The sequence below is a fragment of the Macrotis lagotis genome, chromosome X, assembly GCF_037893015.1.
Source record: "Macrotis lagotis isolate mMagLag1 chromosome X, bilby.v1.9.chrom.fasta, whole genome shotgun sequence".
Classification (NCBI taxonomy): domain Eukaryota; kingdom Metazoa; phylum Chordata; class Mammalia; order Peramelemorphia; family Peramelidae; genus Macrotis; species Macrotis lagotis.
In genome coordinates, this window is record NC_133666.1 from 303,808,348 (window position 1) to 303,814,172 (window position 5,825).

The 5,825-nt window shown below is 35.6% G+C and overlaps 1 pseudogene; it reads right to left on the minus strand.

Annotated features, from left to right (window-relative positions):
- Positions 1–3,704: 3,704 nt before the first annotated feature.
- Positions 3,705–4,784, minus strand: LOC141499869 (2-oxoglutarate and iron-dependent oxygenase domain-containing protein 3 pseudogene; annotated as a pseudogene).
- Between the last annotated feature and the right edge of the window lie 1,041 nt (positions 4,785–5,825).

Sequence of the window (5,825 nt, forward strand, 5' to 3'; positions counted from 1 at the left end):
AAAACCAATGCTGCCAGCAGAAATCTGGGAAACATTTTTCACAACTAAGAGTTCTAATAAAAGTCTCATTTCTAAAATATATAGAGAATTACATCAAGTTTATAAGGTTACAAGTGATTCCCCAATTGGTAAATGGTCAAAGGATATAAATAGACAACTTTCAAATGAAGAAATATAAAATCAAATAAAAAAAAGTTCCAGACCATCATTAATTAGAGAATGCAAATTAAAAAAATCAGAGGCATCACCTGACACCTATCAGATTAACTAGATGACAAAAAAGGAAAATGATCAATGTTGAAGATGTTGTGAAGAATGGGGTATTAATGCATTTCTGGGGGAGTTGTGGACTGATCCTACCATTCTGGAGAGTTATATGGAACTATGTCCAGAGAACAATAAAGCTGTTTATACCCTTTGACCCAGGAACTCCAATTCTAGGCCTATATCCAGAAGTAAGCATAAAAATGGAAAAAGTCCCACATTTTCCAAAATATTCATAGCAGCATTTTTTGTGTGGCAATGAATTGTTAATTGAGGAGATGCCCATCATTTACGGAATGGTTAAACAATTTATGATACATGAATATTATGGAATACTATTGTTCTATAAGAAATCATACATGGTTGGATGCTAAAGAAACATGGAATGAGTTACATGATCTGATGCTGAGTGAAGGTAAGAAAGTAACTTAAAGTTACTTTAATAACCAAGAGAACAATGTACACATTTACAACAACATTGTGAAATAACCAACCCTGTTGGATGCAGCTACTCTTAGTAGTTCAGAGAGCTACGACAACCCTATTAGACCATCTATGAACAATGTTATCCCCTTCCAGAGGAAGAAAAACAAAACAAAACAATACAAAAAAATTTAAAAATCCTTTAGAATCTGATGAACACTACATTCACTTTTATAAAAAAAAAATCTCATATATTTCTTTCCCTTAATCCTAATTCCTTATATCAAATATGACTAATCTGTAAACATTTATAAAAGAAATGTATATGTACAATACTTACTATTTGCTGCTGAGGGGAGGGGGTTGGTAAGGGACATGGAAGGAAATTTTGTAATTTAAAAATATACATAGACATATAAATGAATGTTAAAATATTTCATTAACAGGCATTTGGAAAAATAAATATCAATAAAATAAATGAAATAAATCAATGAAATAAATAACAAAGCATAGAAACTAAACAGTACAAAGATTCATCATTTTGAGTATGAACTTTTGTGAAAATTTGTCATTAGCTTCTTCAAAACCTATATATTTAATTCTGGAAACTGTCAACTTGCAGTACCTCTACCTGGAGCCTAAATTAATTAATTACCTAAGTAATTAAATACCAACAAGAAAATATGAACCAGAAAAGAGCCAAAGGGGGGGCACCTAGATGGTGCAGTGGATAGAGCACCAGCCATGGAGTCAGGAGTATGTGAGTTCAAATGCGCCTCAGACACTTAATAATTACCTAGCTATGTGGCCTTGGGCAAGCCACTTAACTATATTTGCCTTGCAAAAAAAAAAAAAAACAAACAGAAAAGATCCAAAGAAGAGGCTTTCAATAGTTTTACTCATTTAAAGGCCTATCTTTTTTTTTTTGAAGGGGTGAATGAAATATTTAATAATATAACTTTCTTATTTCAGAGCAGCAAAACATATTTGATTTCTTAAAAATATTTTATTACTTTTCTCAGATATAGCAAGTATGTAAGGTTCTCCATAAAACAATCAGCAAAGTTTGCAAAACAGTCATCTGTGGTAGCATAGCTCTTTCATATAATTTAAGAGGTCAAAAATCAGTGCAAGATGAGCATAGAATATTGTGTCTTCAATGTAAATTCACATTACAGGCAAGATGCAAAGTATTTACTATACTGAAAATCTTTAAAAGGACAGCTAGGTGGCACAATGTATCCCAATACTAAGGAAGTGAGACCAGGCTTAAAGTCAGGAAGACTCATCTTTCTGAGTTCAAAATAACCTCAGATACTTGTGGTCCTGGGCGAGTCATTTTACCTTATTTGTATTAGTCCCTCATCTATAAAATGAGCTGGAGAAGGAAAAGGTAAACTACTGTAGTATCTTTGCTAAGAAAAATCCAAATGGAGGCATGAATTAGAGTCAAACTTTGCTGATATGTGTGAACAACAATCTTTAAAAACTGAGGAACCAGAAGAAATCAAAGGAAAAGGAACAAAACATATACTTCCTAAATATAGCTCTCCTGATTGGATGGATTTTAAAACTAGAATATTTAAAATTATGCAAGTTCTTGATAAATGAGGGTCTCCCCAACTATTGTGCTCTCCTTCTCAAATTTGGCACACTCCTTTATACTTTTCCTAAAGACAAATATCTGTCTAATGAATATGGTCCTTCTCTTTTTTCTGTCAAGTACTATCTAATCAAAGATTAAGTAAAATACCTTACTGTAACCAGAATGAATTTGTAAAAGTTGTGTTTTAGCCCATATGTAGAAATGTGTTTATTTAGAAGTTCAAATGTGGGGTCATCCAAAGTCAGTAAAACTTCATCTCAAATTTAAATTGGGCAGAAAAAAACACCAATCTGAAGAATTCCCTAGACAATTTGATTTAGAGAAATTTTTCAGGACTATGGATTGCTTTGATCTCCTCATCTGTAAATTGCCTTTGCATATCCTTTGACCATTTGTCAATTGGGGAATGGCTGTTTTTTTAAATAAATTTGACTCAGTTATCTGTATATTTTAGAAATGAGTCCTTTGTCAGAAACATTAGTTATAAAGATTGTTTCCCAGTTTGCTACATTTCTTTTAATCTTGGTTACAGTGGTTTTGTCTGTGCAAAAACTTTTTAATTTAATGTAATCGAAATCATCTAGTTTGTTTTTAGTGATGCCTCCGTCTCTTCCTTAGTCATAAACTGCCTCCTTTTCCATAGATCTGACAAGTAAACTAGTTCTTGATCTTCTAGTTTGTTTATAGTAATGTTGTTTTATGTCTAAGTCCTGTAACCATTTGAATCTTATCTTGGTATAGCATGTGAGGTGTTAGTCTAATCTAAGTTTCTCTCTAGATAATTTGAGACCGAGGAAGGTCTTAGCTTAAAAAGGCCAAGGTCTACCCACTGTTTCTGGAGTTATCTCCAGTCATTCTGACCTATGTCTTATACTCAGATGACTCTGGAGGAGAAAATGAGGCTGATAAGTCTGTATAGCCTTGATTCACTTAAAACCAATTAAATGGCAAGCCCACTTTGATGTCTTTGGTTCTCTGGGAACAATAACAAGATCCCTAAAATTTAATTGTTGTACTGATTTTTTTCTGCAAGGTTAAATACTAGTTTTATATGAATGAGGGATGTGTTAAATGATGTTGACATTTTAATTGATCTTGAATAGCCCTAAAATGATTTTCCAAATACTATGACATATTAAAAAAACAGTCTGATTATGCACAAATGGGAATGTTTCTAAATATAGGTCATATTATATACATTCCCCAAAATATTGAATAAAGTCAGTTATTTTATTCAAAGGTAGGTATTTTCAGCCTAGAATTTTTTGTCTATTTCTTAAATGAATAAAAATAGTTTTTCAAAAAAAAAAGTTCTTTGTTCTTATAATTCAAAGACTGATTTTAAAAAATTTGAATATTTACAGAATAAAATTCATTGTAAATAAATGATACTTTTAAGTATGGTCTTGGAATTTTATTATTCAAATTTATCACTTTATTGCTTCCAATTTGTGTGTTTGGTGGTAATTCTCCAATGTTGTTTCCCACAAAGATGCTAACATTTCCTTGAATCCATTGGGCCCTTATCTTAAAGGAACACTGGGTCACCAATGCCATGGTCAGGATTGCAGGTGAAAGAGATGGTGATTGCATACCGGGTACTCCAATGGACCTTTTCTACCCAATGGAGATTTTCAAAGCCTGAGGTAAAGAAGGAGACTCCGCCAGTTCTGGGTTCCACAGTCTTGTTGAGACCTTCCTCCATAAACACAAATCGTCCTCCACCAAAGTCTTCCATATAATCTGAGAGATACAGCAATGAAGTATAACCAACGGAACCATATGTTATCTTATCAATATGAGGATGCCAGTATTCATCATGAGTTGTCTTGGCCTCTGTACTATTTATCCAGGAGAAGAAAGTAGGCTTTGTCAGACACATAGACGAAATGTTGATATCAAAAGCTTGACCAATTGTGTTTTGAATTTTTTGCCTCACATCACGGTATAACTGAAAATCCTCTTCTGAAAAGATATCTTGTATTTTTGCCCCAAAGTATCTGTACAGATTTACAAAATGCTTTCCAAAAGAAAGTGCTCCAGAATGTAAGTCTAAACTGGAAGCCCCTCCTTCAGAACCTCTTAGTGACAATCCCTTTTCAGCTATAGGCTGTAGCTGTTCAGCTTCCTCTCTGGTGATTACTATGTCTGTTATGCCTCTGCCACATTTTCTAGTTGTACACCCTTCAAATCTTTTGTGACTGTCATAATCTTCAGAACAAGTCACTTCAATAAACCTGTTATGTAGAATTTCATTATGATGAGCCAAAACTTCAGCGACACCATCATCACCATTCAAAAAGCTCCATAATAAAAGACTAACAAGTAGACAAGATGATCCCACAACCGAAATTTTCAACCATTTCCTCTGGGATTCATGATGAATTTGATTCTTCTTTATCCTGTCCGGGCGCCACGACCGGGCCAACCCTGCCCCTTGCGACGAGCCGCCTCGGGCGGCTTTGGGCATCCCCGCGCCAAGAGGCGCCATGGCCCAGCCACCGGCCTCCCGGGGGCCGCGACCGCGAGCCCCAGTCCCACCTCCCCAGCAAGGAGGCCAGGGTGCCGGCGCACAGGCGCTGGGGAGGAGGCCGGAGGCGGAGCGATCAAGGACCTAACTTAATTTGTCAGCTTCCTCGCTACTTATCTGCCTGCAGATCCAATTAGGAGGTCAAAATCTCTGTCTCTCTTCATAGTGATATAATCCATTGTATTTCCTCCCTAATATAGGTGAACATAATATTGATTTGTTCATGCTTTCATTTGTCTTTTGCCCTTTATTCTCAAAGAGGACCATGACATCAGGAAGGTGATATGACTTGCAAGTGAATTGAATTTAAGTGAGGGAGAGCCATGCAAAGTCACCAGTCACTCTCTTCCAGAACCATCTGAATCCAATGGTAGCTGATATACTTCACTATCCACAGGTCAGGGTAAAAATCAGTTTTTACCATCTAAGAAGCTGAGGTAGGATTCAATGTTGGGGAGAGAGAGGTTATGGGGGTAGGTAGTCTGGAGACCTAATTGTATTGTGTATTCCAAGGTCTATCAAATGATTGGCTTAACTTTTTTACATTATAAATATGTGCTGTGCTGAGCATAGAAAACTACAATGGACAGATCTCTTCATTACCAGTGTCAGAGTAATGAATTCATTATGTCATTATTATTTGGAAGCTTAGTAATTGGGTTCATAAATCTTCCCTGTAACACTGGTGTTACTGACTTCAAACTTCTTTAATGGTCCCTGGACATTAAAATAATCCAAAGTTTAGGCAACTGCAGGCTGCTCTATTAAAGTGAACCATTCATCATAGTCTCAATGTAAAAGCTCAATTGCTGCCCACATTGTAACAGTCATAGACTCCTCCAGCTCAATGAATTGAATACTATTGATTGAAAGGGGAGGGAAGAGCTGACTCTCAAAGGAACCTGCTAAGGTACTATGGAGATAACACTTATCGAAGCAACATGTCATGACACAGAAATGCATGAAATTCAGGGCAGCCTGAGTATAATATTTTGTCAGAAA